The sequence below is a fragment of the Tamandua tetradactyla genome, chromosome 10 (genome assembly GCF_023851605.1).
Source record: "Tamandua tetradactyla isolate mTamTet1 chromosome 10, mTamTet1.pri, whole genome shotgun sequence".
NCBI classification, from domain to species: Eukaryota; Metazoa; Chordata; class Mammalia; order Pilosa; family Myrmecophagidae; genus Tamandua; species Tamandua tetradactyla.
Window position 1 is genome coordinate 40423810 of NC_135336.1, and position 24279 is coordinate 40448088.

At 36.9% G+C, this 24279-nt stretch overlaps 1 long non-coding RNA gene across 6 annotated transcripts; it reads left to right on the plus strand.

Moving 5' to 3' along the window:
- Positions 1 to 3484: 3484 nt before the first annotated feature.
- On the plus strand, positions 3485 to 24162 carry LOC143647882 (uncharacterized). Of its 6 annotated transcripts, none has more exons than XR_013158240.1 (5): positions 3485 to 3846; positions 9112 to 9147; positions 9618 to 9768; positions 11347 to 11422; positions 14443 to 14734. It is a non-coding gene; the product is annotated as an uncharacterized LOC143647882 (long non-coding RNA). The 6 variants fall into 6 exon arrangements; XR_013158245.1 differs by having other exon boundaries at positions 9725 to 9768; XR_013158239.1 differs by lacking the exon at positions 11347 to 11422.
- The last annotated feature ends 117 nt before the right edge of the window (positions 24163 to 24279 follow it).

Consider the following 24279-nt stretch of genomic DNA (forward strand, 5'->3'; position numbering starts at 1 on the left):
CTGAATAGGGATTAAAAGAAAAAGCTGCCTGCGTGAGATGGACCAGTATTAAAACATGGTTATTCTAGGGCACAGAATCCTTTCAAACGGACACACCTTCCTACCAATTTGCAGCAATACATTCCTCTATGTCTTCAACAGAAGTATCTTTAGAGTCCATATTTCTATCCAAAGTCCCTTCAAAGCAATCTAGGCTTTCTCTATCAAGCTCCTCACAGTTCTTCTAGAATCCTCCTTTTAAGCATTTAAAAATCCATTCCAACATGTTTGGTACTTTCAAACCACTCCTCTGATACCAAAATCTGTCTTAGTTTGCTGCTACCAGAATGCAATACACTAAAGATGGGCTAGTTTTTAAAAAGAGGAATTATTTAGTTTCAAATTTACCATTCTTCAGAAGAAAGGCAGCTGGCTTTCCTTTGGCTTTCTCTGTCACATGGGAAGGCATGCAGTGATGTCTGCTCACCTTCCCTCCTTGCTTCTGGGTTCAAGCAGCTTTTTGCAAGGCCAAGTCCTTTCTGCTTCTCCAAACTTCTGTATCTGAGCTGCTGAGCTTTCTCCTGACCTCTCTCTTTTAAGCCTCCAGGTAATTAAATTAAATGTCACTCATTGCAGAAGGCACTCCTCTTAGCCAAACTCAGATGTTATCAGCCATAGATGGATTTCAGATGCTAATGATTTAAGTCCACAGCAACAGAACAACTGGGCACCATCCTTTGGCCAAGATGAGAGATGTACCTAACTACTACAGAGTAACTCATAACCATTTATTTCAATCATTCTTCTCTCTGTCATTTGATAAAGTCTATCTCTTACCTGAGAGCTGGAAACTGGCATTTGCCAGTTCACTGCTGTTGGCTCAGTTCCTACCATTGGCTTCAAATTTTGGCCAAAATACAGGAACTTCAAGAGAGTCTTGCCATTTTATTTCAAAATCCTATCCTGCTTCCTAATAATCCTAGTGCTTCATCCTTCATATTTCTTGAAATTGGAAAATACATATGCCAAGAGCTTTAGATTTGACTTCTAGGTTTCTTAAAATAAAATGCTGACTCACAATTTAGCACATGAGCTGTCATCCCCAGATGTGTTTAGACAGTTAAGTAATTTTTTAATAATACCCTTCATAACCTTTTGGATTGTGTAGGGGGTGGATAAGCAGTAGGGATGGGATTGAGGCATGTCATGAAAGGTCAATAGAGGGGAGAGAAGTCTGTGATCTGGTTTCTGAGCCTGGCTCTGAGAATTAGGTTTGAAAGCTCTAAAGACAAGCCCCTATAGGCTCCATACTACTAACCTTTGTTTTTCTTGTACTTTAATGGACTTTATTAAGTGATAACAATTATATTGTATTGACATTAGGTGATTATGTTTGTTTCACATGCTTGAAGGAACGGATTATTTTTGCTTACTTTTGAATCCTAAACAAAGATATTCAATACAATTTTGGTGACTACAGTAGTGAATAAATGAAGCCACCATTACATTTAGTTATGGGATAATAGGAAGACTTAAACTGAACTGTAAAAACCCTATATTCCTATCTAGACTTTTATAAAAGAAGGGAAGAAGAGGAAGAAAATTCATAGAGATACAGGGTAGTGAAAGACGGACAGTATAAATGGTTCAGGGTAGGTGAAAACTAATCATGAAGCTGAAGAGAACACAAGAGATTGGTAGTTGAGAGGAGATAGCATTTATAGGTGGAGATAAAGAACTATAAATGAGATTAAATTGTTGATGGAATCAGGCGGTAAGCATCCCAGATAGTTCCCTGACCCACAAAACATGATATTGTAAAGACATAGTGCAGTAAACCACAGAGTTTCTTAGAGGGAAGCTGCTCTGTAGATAAGCGATTCCCATTATTCCATATTATTATTTTCTCTTCATGCTGGCTGGATGTACCAGTGACAGTTGGAGTCTCCTTTCAGCCAAATAGCTCCCATATGCTACATAATGCTTGCTGCTGATTAAAATCTTATGGACGATTCAGACTGTATCTGGAACAATAGCTGTCTGAATTCAATTTATCAGTCTTCTGGGGAAGCAAAGATAATCAAATTTCCACCTGCAGCAACTTTGGGACCAAGCCACTTGCCAAGAGGACAATGGAAGTGAGTCATGCATTTTCAGTTTGTGTACCTGCTTCCTCTTAATCACAAGCTTCTGACGTTTTGTGAGGTTTATTTCCCCTATTCACATGTTTTGGGCTTTATTATTTAAAGGCAAGGGCACTTCTGTGAAAACTAGTTGCAGAAATGTGTGGAAAATGCAATCAATGCAAACTAGGGTCTATAGTCAACAGTAACATTGTAATATATTTCCACTGAATGTAACAAAGATATTATGCCCAAACTAAATGTCAACAAGTAGGGGGTATGGGGGAGGTGTATGGACTCCTCCAAGAAGAAAAGGAAATGTCTTTATATAGACTATGGTGGTGAAGGCATATCCATTTACTTAGATTGGATTATATCACATACAAATAAAACTGTTTAAAAGTAAACAGAGAAAAGCAAGTGCTAGAGAAAATGTGGAGAAAGAGATGTGCCTGTTCACTATTGGTAGAGAAGTTGAGAGGTGCTGCCCTCTGGAGGCAATATGGTGGTTCCACAGGAGGCTAGGGGTGGAGTTTGTATAAGTTCCTGCAACCTCTGGTAGTTATATACCTGGAGGAACTGAGAGTGGGGAGAGGAATGGATATTTGCACACTGGTGTTTATGGCAGCAGTGCTCATGAGCAATCGATGGAGTTGGCCTAAGGGTACAATGATGGAGGAATGGCAGTGTGGTGATACATAGAATGGACTACTGAGTGGCTGCAAGGAGGAATGACATTTTGAGGCATGCAACTAGGTGACTGCATCTTAGGAAAGTATGTTGAATGAAATGTCAGTAAAAAAAGACAAATATCATCATGCCTCAATCATATGGACTAACTACAATATACAATATAGTTATACAATATACAAACTTGGAAAGTTGAAGTCGACAGCATGGGTTATCAGGTTGGGGCCTATTATAAAGGGCCCTAGATTATAAGCTCTTACAGCAGTTTTGTGTATTCAGTAGTTGTAATGTTATGTCTAAATTCTGAGATACTGAGTTATTTGTGTATAACCTGGTCATTTGTTGAAACTTTGGGTATTATTTGATACCTAATACTCAGAGTTAGAGCACTGAAGCTATGAAAGTCAGCATTACCCACACAGCAACTGTTAAAACATTCAAAAATTTAATTTTAACAAATTGAAGTTTAAGTAGCCACATATATCTACTGGCCACCCTATTAAAGAGCACAACTCTAGATCATTCTGTTCTTGCCTCTTCTTGGCTTTATTCTTAGACAGACTGTCTCCATGAAGTTCAATATGACTCCTGGAAGCTCCAGACTTAACTGCTTCTTAAAGATTGTGATCTCACAGAAAGAGAGTGCCCATCCCTTCCTTAGCAGCCATAGCAGCCCCTAAGAAGAATTCTAATTGGCATTGCTCAGGTCAGTCATTTTGTGCAAGAGGATGGCCACTCTTAAGGTCAAGTCTGAGTCAAATCCTGTTGTAGGCCATTACATTTATAGAATTGCACTGAGTCTCAGAGGGACAATTATCATATAGCGGTTAAAGCTGAAGTCAAAGGACTTTCTGAGATAGGCCAAAAGTGACAAAGTACCACACGGAGTGAATGAACGATCGTTCTCTGTTTCCCATAGAGAAGCTTTGCCACCTGAAGGTCTGGTCAAGCAACAGCAGTGCCCATGTAATATATTGACCAGTATCTTCAAAACAGCAGTAGCAGCATCAGAGACACATTCAAGTAACATCATGTGCAGACAGCAACAAAAAGGGTAAGAGGATGAAAGATCAAAACAGAGTGGATATTGTGTGGCTCCTGTAACTGGGATTCTGCTTCATGAGCACATGACAGACACTCTCTAAGAATTCTCACAAACATTGTGAAGGATTTGGTAAGGAGCTAGAAGACATGCAGGTGAAAGTGGGTGTTAAATACAGGAAATGTGACTTTTACTATTATTACATCAGTATCTGTATTTAAAAACTGGTAATGCCTAGAGACATATGTATTTACACATTTAAGCACATGTATATCATGCATTTAAGTGCTTGAGCCTTAGATGCTCATATTTTACCTGCCATTTCCAGCACATACACACTCACGCACATGTACACACACACACACCATATTCACTTCTCTTTGAATAAGTACAAGATATTTCTGTATTCTATTGATACTAATGGTATGAAGAGACAGGATTTAGTGTATCTTTTAGAACTGTGAGGGATAATTTTATGAAATCCAAAGGGTTAGAAAAATTCATTGTTGAGAATATTGGAAACAAATCTATAGCAGTTAGACTAATATTCACTATATATATATATATATATATATATATATATATATATATATATATATATATATATTTTAACATGGGCAGGCACTGGGAATCGAACCCGGGTCCTCTGGCATCGCAGGCAAGCATTCCTGCCTGCTGAGCCACCGTGGCCCACCCTTTAGTATATATTTTAAATATAAATATTATTTTAGACTAGTTGTATATAGCAACTGTTCTGAGTCCCTCAAGTTTTCTTCTGTCCCCTGCTGTCATAGCCACTGTGCCTCTTGACATGATCCAACATTTAAAGATTTAATTCCTGACATCGTCAGGGACCTCCTGGATCACTGTACCAGTACCATGCTAAACCAGCTTATGTCCTGGTTCGTCAGTGCTCAGGCCAATCGGCTTCCCTAAAATATTAATTGCTAGGCACCGTCTTTGGCTTCTTAAGGAAACCAAAGATGGCCAGTTTTTATTCTGCCAGAATTTTATTTTGTTTGTTTCTAATCATCCACCCAAATTGTTACTGCCTGGCTGATTACATAACTTTTAAGTTCTCTTGTGACCTCTGAGACAAATAGTAATTGACTAAGATATGTTGTCTTGTTTGGGAAAGCCATAAAGCCATAGAGTCAACATAATTATAGACATTGGGTTAAATTGGTTTAGTTGGTTATGTCCTACTAAAAGTATGGATGGAGATAGTTGTGGAGGCTGAGTGATAATAATTAAAATGTCTGGAAAAAATTGTGGTTTTGATTAAAACCAAAGTGAATCAATAATTCTGAGGAGAAAACTATAACTGTTCACCTGAACACCCTTGAGAGGAGTTTGAAGATTTAGGCTATTGGGAATAGAAGTCCATTATTTTGCAGCCTACAGATGCTTTAAATTTGGGGGACCTGCTGAAATATGGAGAGGTCCAAGTTTTGACAGGTGTCAAGTTTGTTAAGAAGTTTCATGCTAGAGATGAAAAACTAAATTCAACAAAGTTTTTTTTACATTTCTTTTTTTTCAGACCATCTTCCTTTATATTCAGATATGGATCAAAACCTGTAGTGGCGACCTTTGTATTTCCTGTATCACCTTACCCTAAAACTATAACGAAAACTTTGATTGTAAATTTCAAAAGTAAAACTGTCAATTTACCTAACTGATAACTAATTAACAAGCCTATTGCATATGAGCCAGCAACTCAGTCTATGTTCTCTTACTTTGATTTGTTTACTAAAGAAAATTATCGCAATTGTTGTGACTTCTGAAAGTCTAAACTCATCATTTGAGACTATTTTGTATTTAGCCAAGTGGCAAAGCAGCAAACTCATTTTGAGTAAGATATTTCAAGAAGAAAGAAGTGCTATATGTCATCAGCTGGCATAATTTAACTTGCAAATCACATGTTCACAAGAACTAGTTGGCACCAGATAACTGAACTCTTCTATGTCTCAGACCCCAAACCTACCCTTTCCTTTTTTGTGTCAAAAATATAATTAAAAACATTTTTATCACCATTGGAATAATTATAAACAAGCCTTTTCTTCTGTTGGGAACTGACTTGTATTTAAGAAACATCAACCCCAAATATTCTATTTCCCAAGAGTTCCAAGAAGGAAATTTTTCCAAGCTGGTTTATACAAACTCAATACATCTAATATTTACCTCTGAAACACCATGAGCTACTACTTAGACCAAATATGAATTACTTATTTACCATTTAGAATATATACTGCTATTAATCTAAGAGCACTTGCTAATTTAATTTCAGTAGTTCATTGAAAATCCACTTTCTTCCAAAGAAATAAAATCCATTCCCAAACAAGGTCTTATAAAGCCTAATTTTAAAGACTTTCATCATATGGTGGTACAATTAACATCACAAGAATAGAACATATGTTTCATTAACTTGCCTGTCACTCCACTAGTTATCATGAGAGGACTGACTCTTCAAAGCCATTTGTTTATACTTAATTTAAGAGAAGCCAAACATGCCAATGGGCCAAAATTTTGACCCACAGGTACGTGCTGCATAATTCTGTAAATGTTGGTTATTTCCCACAAATAATCCTGACATTCTTAGATTTATTCTTATTGTAATATGTAAAATCAGAAAAAGCAGATGCTATGAAAATTAGAAACAAGTGATTATTTCTCAACATAAAAAGGAACTGTAGGCTCTGGTGATTAAAAACAAAGAGAGATATTTTCTAACTTCTGCTTAGGATGCACAAAGCTGGAAAGAGTGTCTTTCACACCCTTACAACAAAGAGGACAGATGATCTGTGAATTCACAGTTTTCTTTGAATTTATCTGATGGTCGCGGTTGTGGGGTAATCAACGAGCTCAAAATTTAAGGAATGATACCCACCTGAAATAAGAAACAGAATATGGGTCCTTGTTTACATGGCGTAGATGCTGGATCCCACACAAGCTCTTCAGAATGATTCAGCTAGATTTTTAACAAATTCCTAAAAGGTGACTATAGATGGGCTAACCTAAAAGTATTGAAGCCCTGAGAGTTGCAGACACAGAGGGAAATTGCACATACGTGGATGCTATTCTCTATAGACATACTGGGCACTTACAAGAAAGATAAGGAACAGAATAAGAGACTCCAGAAAGCTCCCATGTCAGGGCACCCATCAGGGAGGGGAATAGCAGCTGTTGTGGAACAGAAATGTTGCCCAACCACACCCTTTTCCCCTAACTTCCCTATGGATCAAAAGACTAAGCTAGCTCCAGGTGAGCATCCATTGCAGAGGGGGAAGGGAATAAGAGAACATGCTTCTTTCTTGTGACAGGGACAGAAAGCATCCTGACCCTATGAGATAGTCATCTTTTACTACTGGGAAATGAGTAAGACCACAGAAAAGGCTACACATCCAAGACCTTAACAGAGAGTGCTTGCCTAAGATTGAAGTTGAACTAGAAAAAAACAATGTCTTCTCAACCCCTCCTCCCCACCTCCCTCCCAATCAGGATAGCAATTGATCAATAATAAGTAAAATGGCTGCTGGGAGAAGGAAAAAATGAAAAGGAAGACCCTTTTTCAGCCACAAAAAGAGAAAACCTAAACATAAGGATGGAAGAAACATTGAAAAAACTCTCTGAAAACCTATCCCCCATTCTAAGCAAAAGTTATTGCCAGAGGATATGATGCCCAAGGAGTAATACAAAGAGGGCCAAGTGACCTTGCATACACAGAAGGGTGTGTTACCCCCTAACTGGATTCTTGGCATTTAACCCTACTCTAATAATCAACTGAGAATTAGAAATGTCTAGCAAAATGTCACTCACCTCTCTGTGGTTCCAACATTTCAATGATTTTGGCTCCTGTTGTTTCAGCAGCCTTAGTCAATCTCTAATGCCTTAATTTAAAATGTTCTTTGTCTTCACTGTATTTCACCTGAATTTTCTAATTTTACTTGGATGGACTGTTGGTTTGTTTCAAGTATCTCCATCTTAGCTATCTGCAAGATGCTTCAACTTAGTAACACTTGCAATTACATATTTGTTTCTTGCTTATTTTCCATCTTCTTTGGGAAATATATGCTCCATGAAATCATATTAACTCATTTTCCACTGGGATCATAGTGCCTTGAATAGTATATGGCAACTCATAGACATTCAAAAATATTAAAGAAATAAACACCCGTGTGTGTAATAGGTGAAAAATAATGAAACCACAATTTTTAAATTTTTATTTTCTATTTCAATGCCTTCTAACTTATACTAGTAGTTTCCAATTCTATCCATGTCTGTTTTGGTATGTAGTTTCTCAGTAAAAAATATATCCTTTCTTCAGTCCATGAGTTTGTTAAGGCACAGATATGTCTTTAACTCTCAAAAGGAGATGTATCAATGTTCTGTGACTTTGGTAATAGTACCTTCTTCTTTCAGTATTGGTTTTGGGGGTTCTTAAAAACCAACCTCTTAGCTATTTTCTTATAAACTGGCATTGAATTACAAATTTAAGATAATCATAACTTATTTTTTTATGACCTTAAAAAAGGCATAAATAAACAAAAATTATTTTATGTTCACATTCTGTTTCTTCCCTATACTAGAGTCCTTTCAGCTCTACAGCATCATGCTTGCTGCCTTCTTCCTTTGATTAAAATAAAAAATACACTCATTTTGATCCAGTTGAAAAGTCACCTTTTATAGATCTCCTGAGACTTTTGCCTGATGACTCAGTTACACTCATCCCTGTGCTTCCAGAGCTCTGTGTATGTTTTCCTGTTGAAGCACATGTTGCCTTTATTTATTTGCTTACACATCTGGTACCTACTTGATTTTGAACTCCTTACATAAATATTCTTGAATCCTTAGTAGCCAGCTTTGAGCCAGTCACAGGGAAGTATTTTTTCGAAAATGTTTGTTGGATGCTTTATGGAGCTCGAAATGTTATCTCTCCTGGGATTATGTATATTTTAAAAATATAACAACAAAATGAAACTGTCAAATTGTGGAACTTTAGTGAAATGCAGCAGAAGCTGTATATAGGAGCTACTTAGGAGGATGAATACATCTTCCCAGAGCCACAGGACTTGATTATTCTGCTTATTCCTGAAGTTACACACTTTAAATCTTTTCAGAACTGATATTCTTGTAATCAGCCTTGACTTTCAGGGGGACAGGCATCATCTAAATGGTATAATTTAAGCAAACAAGGAAGATATTCTTCCCTTTGAATTTCTTCTTTTTGCATTTGAAATTCCACATGTAGTGATCTGTTGTCTGGTTTTATTTCCACAGTCATGCTGCAGATGAACCTTAAAACAAGTCTTCCAGGTAGGGCCATATGTTAATTTATTAACCAGATAATTTCCCTTCATGATAGAAGACATCCAATTACATGAGAGGACTGCATACCTAGCGAGCGGCAGAACAGAGGGAGCAAGGAGGATAAATGGGGGGGACAAGGACCAACAACGAGTCTCTAACATCTTTGTCAAAACGTCCATCTTCCTTTGACATGCTATTTTATTTTACTGTGTTGTTCTAATTTGTTGGAATGTTATATTATAGTCCAAATGTGGGAAATGTTGGGGTTTCAAAAATTTTGAAGGCCATTTAATACAGGAACAAATTTACAGGTAGGTGAAATCACCCCAATACTTTCTATTTTCAATTTATCCAAATCAACTACGGATATTGTTTTGTATTCTTATTTTGTTCTTATGACCACACCATGATAAGAATTATAATAGCACTCATGTAAATAATCTAATTATCTGTATGGTTTTATTTGGTTTCCATAGATTGATGGCAGTCTAAATATCTTGGATTATTTGGCATGATTTTGCTCTACACTTGAAAAAGATATGTTTTTGTAAATGGACTGCTATGCCTCTTGCAATATTTAGAGGTTGTATATCCAGGTGAAAGGATGGTGGTGCTAGGCTTATTTAAGTAAGTACATTCAAAATTGAATATGCAAGCTATTTCTCCATATGTGCTTAGAATATGGAACAATGCTGATTTAATAAAATAGCCTTAAACTTCCTGGGGAAATACCTATATTATTGCGTGGAAGGGTTTAGCTAGCCAACTGTGGAAATAGCAATCTGGAGAATGTGGGTGATGACTAAACCAAGGGCCTTTTTATCAGTGCTGCTGTCCCCCATGATATCGAGCTTGAGCTCACTTCCATCCTTATCCAGACTCTTTGCTTTCCTGGTGGACCACAAGAAGTTTCACAATCCTCACTTGCAGGAGGCAAAAGGGTCTAGATATTTGAAGCACAGCCTCAGGACTCAGACTACTAACAAGTATGTAATCTTGGGCAAGATCCTAACCCCCAGATTCTCTGTGTATTCATATATACAAGAGAGATTTAATAACATCACCTACCTATAAGGTTATAGTAGGGTTGAATTAGAGCATATAGGTAAAGTACAATACTGGCAGACAGCAAACATTCAATGAACAATATTTACTATTATTAATATTGATAATGTGATCATATTTTCTTCCTCATCATATTTCCATAAAGGGGATGTAATTATTACTTCACTCTCCTGGAGAGAAAATTTTGGTCATCGAGAGAGGAGACTTCAGCCACTCCCTGTTCACTCCTATCCTTGGGGGAAAGACTGAGTAATTGTATTAGGAACATAGATTCCTGATGAGTCTAGCTAAGCCCCTTCTCATTTTTAGTGGCAGTTTGCCCACATGACATAAAATATTATGGTCTTCTTTCCACCAAGCCTGCCTCTGTGGAGAAAGCTTGCTATTGTCCAGCAATGCCAGTATAATTTAGGATGAACTCTAAGTAAGTCCATTTAACTGCAGATCCTGAGCCATATCCTTTAATCAAATGTATCTATAATAAGTGTACTAATTTTATCTCCATATGTCTAACTTTCTTCTCTCTTTCTATTGGTATTGAAGTTCATGAAGAAGGAAAAAGGGTTATTTCTTTGTGTTCTAATTCCCCAAAGTTTTGTTTTCTAAATTATTGCCATGTCCTTCAAAGTTGTTAATTGCAGTTATCACTGAGGAATCCCTTTACATCTTGAGTGATAGGTGGTTTCCCATCTGTTGGCTGCCTCTTTGCCAGGCAGTAGTCATTGCCCTGTTAGAATGCTTTCATAAATGCCTTTGGCCCTGGTCCCATCACAGCTGGCAGGCTTCTGCCGGAGATGGTGCTGCTCTAGACACTTTTCCTAGTGTTTGCTACTGCCAGTTCCAGCATTGCCATCACCCAGACATGGGTGTCTGGAGGGAACAGCACAAGGCAGCCACATGCCATGCTTCCAAGAAAGCATTTTCTCATTTCAGGCACCATGGCAGGCTCCAGGAGCTCTCTTCTGAAAACAAAGCAAGATGCTTCTCCAAATGTTCAGAACATGTGATACATCTAATCTACCCATACCACAGGAACCACAACTTTTTTGTTCTCATGTAGATATCTCCCTGATTGATTCTATAGATTCCCTCCTTAGAAGCAGTCTCATTGAATGTTCAGACTTAACCTTTCCTTTTTAGGGACCCTCTGCCTTATATTGAGAAGAACCCTCTGTCTCTATGGATTTAGCTAACAACTGCCGCAATGAATACCCAGGTCAGGGAATGGGAGCCCGGAAGCAAAAGCATATTGTTAGTCGTGCAGGAATATTTGGCCCATGTTTTGTTTCAACAGCTGCTGCATTTTCAGTTTTGAACTTGGCAGACCTTGTTTCAGATAAGCTTTGCCAAAAACTATAGCTCATTTGCTGTATTTTCCCTTCTTCCAATTGGAAAAAAAGGGAAGGGTCAAATAGAAAGCTAAGTAAGGTCTATATGGAGTTGGAACCTCTAGCAACTGACACTATTTATTTAGCAACATCAGATGTTTTGGGTGGTATTTCTGTGGCCAATTCCATTTATGTATACATGCATGTATGTATGTATGCAGGTGTGTATGTAAGAAATCAATCATAGGTTTAACAGTGTCAGCAACCAAGAAAGGTTTGTGATGTTTACTAATGCCTGGGGAGATATCTGGCCTTGAAAATTGTTATCTATATGCGCTACATTTTTTTTTTTTTTTTTTTTTTTTTTTAAGGAAAGACAGAGAGAAGGAAGGAAGGATAGAAGGAAGAAAGGGAAACAAACTTTAAACATTTTCTTGTATTTTGTTTTTCCGTTTTTTGTTACATGGGCTGGGGCCGGGAATCGAACCGAGGTCCTCCGGCATAGCAGGCAAGCACTTTGCCCGCTGAGCCACCGCGGCCCGCCCCAAGCGCTACATTTTAATCATGTACTGGTGTCTATTTTCCTTTTAAAAATTTCTGACATCAAGTATTCTGCTTAAAGTTATTCCCTATCAGCCGATTTATATATTATATTAAAAATGAAGGAAGACCTTTGCCATCCAAGAGTCCCTGTATTTTTTTAGTTACCATTCTTATCTTGGTGACTATAACTGCTGTGTACATAGTTCTAGATCTCTGGTCTATATTACTGAACACGTTCCCATGCTACAACCTTTCTTTTCCAGTAGATTTTCCACATTACCATCACTGATGGAGTTCGAGATATAAATCTGACCATGTTACACTCCCCGTGTTCAAATTCTTGCTAGTTCTTAATTACCTATAGAATAATTTTTCTGCTTTTATCTTGTTATAAAAGGAAGGCACTTCCATATCTAGTCTGAAACTCCATCCGACCTTCTATTGCTCTTTTCTCTTGCCTCTTCCTGTATTTCTTCCTTATCCATATCTTGTCTGGTACCCATAATTCTAGTTATATGCTCTTTTTGGAACATACTAGGCACTTTCATACCTTTGAGAATTTATTAATATTTGCACCAGGTATTACTCCTCAATTCTTTCCTCTCTTGTCTGCTTAGAGAATTCATACTCATCTTTCAGGAAACAACACAAACAATACTTTAGCTATGAAGTCCTCAAATTAATTACATAATATCTCTTTGCATACATATTTATCCTACCATCTAAATTGTGAGCTCCTCAAGGATGGAGATAGTAACTAATTCATCAAGTTTCTTCCCAGTGCTTATGCCCCTCATATAAGGATAGGAGGAGGGAGGAGAAAGCAGATATCTATTTTCTTATATGACTGCCTGCAGTGATATATTACTTTCCCTTTCTGTTTGTCATTCTCCATTGGCCTCAGTTGTTACCTAAGGACCCAATATGGGTGGTAACCTCAACAGGCTCACTGCTGGGGTACTCAGATTTAAGCAGTTCCTTAAGGTGTTGGTTAGTTCTTGAGAGATTCAGGTGCATTTCTGGCTGGCCCCTACTGGTCTCATGTTTGTGCTCTTTTCCTCTGGATCCTAAACTCTGTCCTGCACTATGTTGGTCCTTGAGTAGCCTAGGGGCTCAAGTCTCATTTACCCATTATGATTCAATTGTGTGGATTGAGGGCACTGTTGGTTTTATTCTGAAAAGCAGTTTCCTGCAGCAAGTTCCATGCAACTTCTTGACCCTCTCGCTCCCTGACTGCCTCCTCTGTCAGGCCCTCTCATCCCAGTGCAAATAATAAATTCAGTTTGCCCTGATAGCAGCCTTATATGTACCATTATTATTCCAAGTTTGCAGATAAGAAAACTTTTATCTTGTTTAGACAAAGTCTAAAGAGCCAGGATTCAAACCCAAGCAATCTGGCACCAAAATCCATCCTCCAATCAATGCAATGTGGGGTTTTTATATTAAACCTGATGATTAAGTTGAAAGATCAATACGTATTTTCTTATTAGCTATAACATGAAAATTAATATATATATATTGTGTTAGTTAGATTCAGTTGTCAACTTGGCCAGGTGAGCATACCTAGTCTTGTTGCTGCGGACATAAGCCAACCGTACGTGAACCTCATCTGTTGCCAATTACATCTGCAGTCAGCTAGGAGGCGTGTCTGCTGCAATGAGTGATGTTTGACTTAATTGGCTGGTGCTTAAATGAGAGATCGCAAGGTAGCACAGCCTAGCAGCTTGGCATTCCTCATCTCAGCACTTGCAGCTCAGCCCGGGTCCTTGGAGATGGAGAAAGAAATCACCCCGGGGAAAGTTGTTGGAACCCAGGGGCCTGGAGAGAAGACCAGCAGAGACCATCCTGTGCCTTCCACGTAAGAAAGAACCTCAGTGGAAAGTTAGCTGCCTTTCCTCTGAAGAACCAACAAAATAAATCCCCTTTTATTAAAAGTCAATCCGTCTCTGGTGTGTTGCATTCCGGCAGCTAGCAAACTAGAACATATATATATATATATATGTATATATATATATATATATATATATATATATATACATATATATAATTTCATTGAATTCTCACACAAACTCAATGAGATATACATAATGCTTTACTAAGGAAACTGAGGCTCAAAGACCTTAAGCACTGGGAGAAAATGGTGCTGCCTGACTTTTGACTCTAAAGTAGATGATCTTTCCACTATATATAATTGCTTTTATAGTTTAAATGACAAAAGTAGTTTTTGGAGGATTAACTTTTAAAAGGGGGACAACTATTCACTTCTTTGCAAAGCTATTCATAACAAAGGTGGCTAGGGAATGATGAATAATTTTAGGCCCTGAAAGATTTTGCTGTGAGCTGACGTTTCATCTTCTTTTTTCAGCTGATATTACTGAATGGCCTGACTTTAAAAAAAAGAAGACAAAGTGAAATTGAAACCATCAGACATTTTTTTTTAGTGTCTCAAACTTCATTGTGTGGAGAAGACCAGAATGAATAAGGCGAACTTTGCCCATTCAGCACCTCAATTATTAAAAATATTCTTCATAGAAACCAGCTCTGTCAAATTCACTGTGGAGATTGGTATTAGTACTGCGGGTGTCATCACTTATCTATCTGTGCTCTGTCACCACAACTAGTTTTTACCTTTTAATCAGGCCATCAAATTGACACAATAAAGCAAGATCACTGATTCCTTTAGAACCTTTGAAGTATGTACAGTTATGTATATTTTAATCATTTATTTCAATCATGTTTCTCACCTAATAAGCTACAATGAAAGTTAATGAAATCAAAAGGTATAGTATCAGTAGGGAGCTGCAAGCCTCCCAGGGAGGACAAGAGCTTCATCCATGCAGGACCTACCTGAAGAAGTACCTGTGACTCTGTGAAAACCCAGAGATGCATTGACACTAAACCTGTACTTCAACCAGAGTGAAAATGAACGACAGTGGAGTTCTGGATGACCAAGATGGCAGCATAAGATGCTCTGGTGTTATTCACCTGAAAAATCTGCAAACAAATGGCAGAACCATCTTCCTCAGAACTCTAGAAAACAATTCTATGAATACGTACATTCAAAAATCCCAACAAATGACAAACAGAAAAAAAGGGGTGGAGTAACTGGGAGAGTGTCAAAACAAGAAACCACAACTTAAAAAAATGGTAGCAGCTTTTAAAAAATAAGAATAGAGAAAATAATAATAATAAATGGGAGCAGCTTGTAGCACCCTTGCTTGTACCTCTCACAAGCCCTCCCTAGTGCAGGGTGGAGCCAGTCAGACCTTCCATTGTGACCCATAGTCCAGTTCCTGAAGGATCAGAGAAACCTCTATGTGCATACTGCAGAGCTATGTCAGTGCTCATCTCTGTGGTGGAAGCCTGAAAGCCTGAACCAGGAAAATTGTCTTGGGTTGCCTTCCCAGGACTTGTCCTGCAGGCAGAATCAACTTGTGGACACCTGAGGCAATGTAAGAAACAATTCAGTTACAGCGGCTAGGGGCAAGATGTTATCTGCTTTAAGTCATAAAATAGAGTACCCAGTAGGGAGAGAAAGTCTATTTCATAAGTGTTAAGGGAGTATTCAAGTTTTTGCCAGTAGGGTAATTCCTAAGGCCACCAGCAAACACAAATCAAGGAGCAGACTCGGTTTCAGAAAAGACAGAAAAGACTTAGCACTTCACATATACCTCAGGCTGGTCTTCTACATAAGAGGACTAAATTCTGAAAGAGTGCGCCAGCTCTGCAGATTTGCAGTGCCAATTTGCAAAGACTGTGAAAGGAAGTTTCTTTTGCATTGGCTTGTTGTTTTTATTAGTTCTTGGCTCTCGAGGAACTCTCTTTCATATCACTATCTGCATACACACTTAAGGAACAGATAGCTCAGGGACTAAATCCCAGAGATAACTCTTTAAAACATTAAAATGTATAATATGCAGCAAAAGATTATAAAACAAAGAAATAGGAAATGATGGCCCCTAAAAGGGAAGAAAATAAAAATCCTAAAAACATCAATGAAGAAAGACCAACTTTCTTCATTGTTGGACACACTGCACAAAAATTAAAAAAGAATCCTCAATATACTCAAGGAGATCAAGGAAAAAAAAAAGAGAAAGAACTAAGGGATTCCAGGAAAACAATGAATGGACAATATGAGAATCTCAATAAAGAGATAGAAAATTTAAAATGGAAATACACAGAAATACATTGAAGATCTCAAAACCTGAAATGAAAAATTTCCTATAGGGGTTGAACAGCTGGCAGAAGAAAGATGACAAAGCAATTGAAATAATCCAAGAAGAGAGGAGAAAGGAAAAGGAAAGAACAAAGATAACAAAAACTAAAAGATATATTGGACAGCATAAAACATGCCAATACACACATTATGAGAGTCCCAAAAGGAGAAGAGAGAAAGAGACAGAAGGGATAGTCAAAGGAATAATGCTATACATTTCCCAATTTTAATGAAAGAAATGGATATGTACATTCAAGAATCCCAACAAATGATAAACAGACAAAAAGTGAACCTTAACCAGACATTTAGTACTTAAACTGTCAAATGTCAAGGACAAGGAGAGAGCTCTGAAAGTTTCAAGAGAAAAGCAATGTGCTGTATACAAAAGGTCCCTATAATTTTAAGTGCCAATTTCTCATCAGAAACTATGGAATCAGGAAGGTACTGGGACAAAGTATTTAAGTGCTGAAAGAAAACAATTTTCAACCCATAATTTTATATCTGGTGAGACTGTTTCAAGAGTGGTAGAGAGATTAAGAAATTCCCACATTAATAAAAGCTGAAGAGTTGAACATCACTAGACCTACCTAAAAACAATACTAAAGGAAGTTCTTCTGACTGAAAAGAATGGACATTTGACAATGGATCGAAGCAGCATAAAGAAAGGCTTCTGGTAAAGGTAGCCATATGGGTAGTTAAAAAAGTGTATTATATTGTATATTTTGTATGTAACCCAATTTTTAACTTCTTACGGCTTCTAAATTATAAGTTCATAAGAAGTAATGATTTATCTATGGTTTTGGACATCAAAGTATAAATATATAGTTTGTAACTAAAAAAATGGAGTGGGGCAGAGAGACACAGAATCTATATATGTGTATGCTATTGAAGTTAAGTTGGGATAAAATCAAAAGTGACTGTTTTAGAGTCAGGGTATTAAATTTAAGCCTCAGGGTTACCATAAAGAAAATATATGAAAAATATATACAGAAAAAAAAAATGAGAAGGTGGTACAATATACAGATCAAATGAACATGAAAGTAGGCATTAATGGAAGAATTGAGGTACAAAAATGGTATAAGACTCATAGAAAGCCAATTAGCAAAATGGCAGAAAAAGAAATTCCTATCCTATTAGTAGTAAGTTTAAATGTAAATGGATTAAAATCTCCAGTCAAAAGGCAGAGACTGGTTGAATGAATAAAAGACATGACCAAATCATATGCTGTTTACAAGAGACTCACCTTAAATTCAAAGACACAAGTAGGTTGAAAGTGAAAGGATGGAAAAAATATATATGCCACGCAAATAGCAACCAAAAGAGGGCTGGGATATCTATACTAATATCATAAAAAATGGACTTTAAGTCAAAAAGTGTGATGAGTGACGAAGGAGGTAGTGATAGACTGGTTGAAGTGTCATCAACAAGAACATGTAGAAATCATGAATATTTATTTACCTAATGGCAATACCCCCAAAATATATGAAGCAAATATTGACAGATTTGAAAGGAGAATTAGACAGTTCTACATTCAAGTTGGAAACTTCATTACACCAATTTCTATAATGGGTAGAATGTCTAGACAGAAGATCAGTGAGCAAATAGATTAACTGAATGATTTTTTAAACCCATTAGACCTAATAGACATATTTTCATGTTTCACCCAACAGCAATGATGCACAATGGACCAGTGCACATGGTCCATTCTCCAGGATAGACCATACATTAGGTCCATAAACTAGTCTTAAAAAATTAAAAAAATTCACATCTTTCAATGTTTTTCTCTGACCACAATGCAATGAAGCTAAAAATCTATAATAGAGGGGACTAGAAAATTCACAAAAGGATGGATATTAACCAATGCACTTTTAAACAGCAATGTTAAAGAACAAGTCACAAGGAAAATTAAGATATAACTTGAGGCAAATTAAAATGAAAACAAAAAGTACTAAAACTAGTGGATGTGGCAAAGATAGTGCTGAAAAGAAAATTTATAGCTCCAAAGGCTTATGTTAGAGAAGAGTAAGATCTAAAATCAGATATCTAACATCACAGATGGAGGATCTAGAAAAAGAAAAGCAAACTAAACCCCAAATGACCAGAAGTTAGGAAATAATAAAGATTAGAGAAAAATGGATTTAATAGAGAACAATAAAACAGTAGTGAGACCAATAAAATCAAAAGTTGGTTCCCTTATAAATCAACAAAATTAACAGATCTTTCCTGGACTGTTATAGAGAAGAGAGAAGGGACACAAATAACTAAGACCAGAAATGAAATGGGGGATTACTATCAACTACTCAGAAATTTAAAGGATTACAAGAGGATTCTATAAACAACTATATGCCAATAAATTAGATAACCTAAATGAAATGGACAAAGTCCTAGAAACAGACAAACTATCTAGACTGACTCAAGGAGAAATAGATACCTCATCAGACCAATAACAAGAACAGAGATTGAATCAGTAAGATAAAACCTCCCAACAAAGAAAAGTCCAGGGCCAAATGGCTTCACAGGTGATTTTTACCAGACATTCCAAGAATTGACAACAATCCTATCCAAACACCTCCTAAAACTTGAAGAGCAGGGAGTACTTCTTAACTCATTCTAGGTGACTGAGATGATCCTAATACCATAGCAAGATAAAGATACTACAAGAAAAAAGAAAATTATAGTCAAATATCACCGATATATATATATATAAAAGCAAAAATTCTCAACAAAACACTAGTATATTAGTTAGGGTTCTCTAGAGAAAAGAATCAACAGGGAACACTCGCAAATATAAAATTTATTAAAGTGTCTCACGTGACTGCGGGAATGCAGATCCAAAATCCGCAGGACAGGCTGTGAAGCTGACGACTCTGATGGAGGGTCTGGATGAACTCCACAGGAGATGCTCGCCAGCCAAAGCAGGCATAGAGCCTGTCTCTTCTGAATCCTCCTTTTATAAAAGGCTTCCTGTGATTAGATTAAGCATCACTCATTGCAGAAGACACTCCCCTTTGGCTGATTACAAATGGAATCAGCTGTGGATGCAGCTGACTTGATCACGATCTAATTCTATGAAATGTCATCATTGCAACAGACAGGCCAGCACTTGCCCAACCAGACAAACAGGTACCACAACTTGGCCAAGTTGACACATGAACCTGACCATGACCACTAGTAAACCAAACCCATAGCACATTGAAGGCTTAATGTGTGTGTGAAGGTTTAAACACATGATCAAGTGGTATTTATCCTATGCAGGTAAGCATAGTCAAGCTTAATCAATTAATGTAATGCACCAATTAATAGAACAAAGGAAAAATCCCACATGATCACCTTAGGTGATGCAGAAAAAACATGTGATAAATTCCAATACCCCTTCTTGATAAAACACTCAGAAAACTAGAAATAGATGGAAACTTCTTCAATGTGATAAAGGGTTTATAGGACAATAAAAATAGCTAACATCATACTAATTGGAAAAGATTGAAGGTTATCCCTCTAAGATCAGGGATAAGACAAAGAAGGATGCCCACTGTCACCACTCTTATTCAACATTGTATTGGAAGTAAATCTTAGCTAGAACAATTAGGCAAGTGAAAGAAATAAAGAAATTAAATTGGAAAATAATTAGTAAAACTTACCCTATTATCATATGACATATTCTATATAGAGAAAATTCTATATAGTGAAAAGTACACATGAAAATTTCTAGGGCTAATAAATGAATTTACCAAAGTGTAGGAGTATAAGATTGAAATCAGTAGTGTTTCTATATACTAGTAATATTCTAAAGAGTGAATCAAGGGAAATTCCATTTACAAAAGGAGCTAAAAGAATAAAGTATCTAGGAACAAATTTAATGAACTATATAAAGGACATATACACAGAAAACTTCAAAACATTGCTAAAAGAAATCAAATATCTAAATATAAATTAAAGGACATTCTGTGTTCACAGATCGGAAGGCTAAATATTGTTAAAATGTCAATTCTGTCCAAAGAAATTTACAAATTCAATGTAATCTCACGCAAAATTCCAACGACCTTCTTTGTAGAAATAGAAAAGTTAATCATCAAATTTATGAAATGGTAATTGCCCCTCAATAGCCAAAACAATCTTGAAAAAGAAAAAGAAGGTTGAGGGTTCACAGTTCTTGATTTTAAAGCTTATTACAGCTGTACAGTAATCAAAACAGCACAGTATTTGCACAACAGCAGACATAGAGACCAACAGAATCAAATTGAGAGTTCAGAAATAAATGTTCAGATCTATAACCAATTGATTTTTGACAAGGAAGCTGTTGTAGTGTGCAAGCTGCCAGAATGCAATATACCAGAACTTCTAGAAAAGGGAATTTAATAACTTGCAATTTACAGTTCTAAGGCCATGAAAATGTGCCAACCAAGGCGTCCAAGGAAAGATACCTTAATTCAAGAAAGGTCAATGCGTTTTGGACACCTCTATCAGCTGGGAGGTCAGGAAGCTGGCATCTGCTGGTCCATTGCTCCTAGGCTACATTACTTTCAGCCTCTGTTTCTGTGGGGATTCCTCACTTTGCTTCTATAGGGCTGGCTTTCATCTCTTGGCTTCCCTTGTCTGTCTCCAGTTTCTGGCTTGCTTAACATCTCATGGGAAGGCACATGGCAAATTCTGCTGTGCTCCAAGCATCTCCATGTGTCAGTATCTGCATCAGCTCTGCTCAGTTGGCTCTGCTCTGTCAGTTCTGAGGCTTCTGTCATTTCTGAGTTTTCTCCAAGATGTTTTCCCTTTTAAAAACTCTAGTAATCTAATCAAGACCCACCTGGAATGCAAGGTGTCAAATCTCCATCTAATTAAAAGATCACACCCATACTTGTGTGTGTCACACATCTCCCTGGGGGTAATATAATCAGAAGTTTCCAGCCTACAGTGTTGAATCAGGGTTAAAAGAAATGGCTGCCCCCACGAGATCGGATCAGGATTAAAACATGGCTCTTCTGGGGTACATAACACTTTCTTTCTGTTTTTTAACCCCCTCTCCCTCCCTTTTTTTTCAATTTAAGAAAGCAAACAATATACTTAAACCAGCACAGTGGCCAAGTCTTCTCAATGGGGAAAGAATATTCTCTTCAATAATGGTGGTGGGAAAACTAGATGTCCACATGTTAAAGAAGGAAAATGGACCCTAACCTCATACGACATATGAAAATTGAGTCAATATGTGTCAAAGACCTAAATATAAGAACCAAAACTATTAAACTCCTAAAAGAAAATATAGGGAAGCATTTTAGGGCCTTGTGTTAGGCAATGGTTTCTTAGACCAAAATCATGAGCAACAAAAGATAAAATAAATAAATGTGACTTTATCAAAATTAAAAATATTTACATGTTAAAGGACTTCTTATTAAGGTAAAAAGACAATCTATTGAATGGGAGAAAATATTTGGAAACCATATATCCATTAAGTCTTCACTATCCAGCATATATAAAGAAATCCTACAAGTCAACAACAAAAAGACAAACAACCCAATAAATTGTGGGCAAAAGACTTGAATAAACATTTCTTCAGAGAATATAAAGAAATGGCTTATAAGCACATGAACATCATTAGCCATTAGGGAAGTGCAACAAAACCACAATGAGGCACCATTTCACACACTCTAGAATGGTTACTATTTTTTAAAAAGGAACATAAGTGTTAGTGAAGATATAGAGAAATAGGAACACTCTATTGTTGGTGGAAATGCAAAATGGTGTAGCCATAGTGGAAAACAGTATGGCAGTTCTCAGAAAACAATGTATAAAATTACTATTTAACATAGCAACCCCACTTCTAGGTATATACCAAAAAGAACTGAAAACATGGAATAGAACAGCTATTTGCACACTGATGTTCATAGCCACATTATTTACAGATACCAAAAGATGGAAGCAACCCAAGTGTACATCAAAAGATGACTAGATTTACAAAATGTAGTGTATATATACAATGCAATATTCTTCAGCTGTAGAAAGGAATGAATTTCTGATACATGTTGCAATATGGTTGTCTCTTGAAAATATGTCGCATGAAACAAGTCAGATGCAAAAGAACAAATATTGTATGATCTCAGTAATAGAAATTAATTAGAATAAGAAAATTCATAGCCTGAAACTAGAATACAGGTTTTCTGATGTGGGTTGGTGGTAAAGAATAGGGAGTTAATGCTTAACTGGTACAAACTTTCTGCTTTGGTTAATGGATGGTAGTGATGGTAGCTCAACTTTGTGAATGTAATTGACACCACTGAATAATATATTTTAACATCGTAAAAGGGGAGAATTTTGGGTTGTACATATACTATTGGATGAGACATTTTAAAAAACTACAGAAACATACAGCACAAAGATTGAACCCTAATTATGCAGGTTTGAAGCTATCCTTTTAATCTTAATTCTAATCAATGTTTTAATCCTAATCAATTTGTGGAAGCAATGGTTTCTTCTAATCCCTATTGAGTACTATAGGTTGGAAACTTGAATCGGTTATCTCCACGGAGATGTGACTTGATCAATTGTGGGCGTTAAACTTGATTAGATGGAGACGTGTCTCCACCCATCCTACATGAGTCTTGATTAGTTTACTGGAATCCTATAAAAGAGGAGACATTTTGGAGAGAGTGCCTTTTTGAGAATGGGGACACAACCACAGAACCACAACAGAATGACAAAAGAACCAGAGTCCACCAACCACTGACCTTTGGAGATGAAGAAGGAAAACATCTCCTGGGGAGCTTCATAAAGGAAGAGGCCTGGAGAAAAAGCTAGCAGACACCGCCATATTTGCCATGTGCCCTTCCAGCTGATAGACAAACACTGAACATGATCAGCCTTCTTGAACCAAGGTTTCTTTCCCTGGATACTTAGATTGGACATTTCCATAGACTTGTTTTAATTTGGACAATTTCACAGCCTTAAAACTATAAACTAGCAACTTATTAAATTCCGCTTTTTGGGCAGGCCACTGTGGCACAGCAGGCAGAATTTTTGCCTATGCTAGAGACCTGGGTTCAATTCCCGGTGCCTGCCCATGTAAAAAAAAAAAAAGATTCCCTTTTAAAAGCTGCTCCATTTCTGGTATATTGCATTCCAGCAGCTTGCAAACTAGAACACTAATGTAAGATATGGATTATCAGTTAATAATATAATTATAACAATATTATTTCATCAGTTGTAACAAGATATCACACTAATGTAAATTGTTAGTAATAGGAAAAATTGTTCATGTGAGTGTGAGTATATACATACCCTGTATTTTCTCCATGAATTATTTGTATTATTTTTCCAGTACTGGCTTTCCTGGGATCTCTGAGTCTGGCTACAACATGAAGATTGACTGCTTTGTTTCTTCCTATCCAGAGACTTCAGTGCTTCTTGAAGAGAGAAGAAAAGGACCTGACCTTTGCTTCATGCAGACTCAGCATGTCTGCCTTTGGACTTCTGAATGTTCCTCAAGTAATTGGAAAGCTGGTGGCAAGATGCTAGAACCACAAATGGGCTATGAGGAAAATGATTCTATTAAAAAAGCAAAATTTCTGCCAAGATTGAACACATGACATATAATCTTAACATCTGCTATGATTTGTAAATCCAAACAAGGCATTTCTTTGGAAACTTTGGCACATTTGTAACTGATAGCTTTCCTTGAATGGATACTGCAGCAACTAGATTCATTGGTTGTGCAAAAACAAACTGCTCATTTCTTATCTCTGTGCTGGAAGGTTTTCTGGCTTCTGTATCAGCTGTGACCTCTGGAATGTCAGCCAGATATCCTATGGTGCTTTCAGTCAGGTCATTGTGCCATCAGAGAAGCAATCATAGAATTCCATCTGGAAACAGGTAAAACCAGTTCATTTTCACCTTGACTTTTGTATTTTTAAAGTGTTCAAGAATAAAGAGAATTCACACTTTTTTTTTATTAGAAACGTTATGGGTTTACAGAACCATCATGCATAAAATATAAGACTCCCA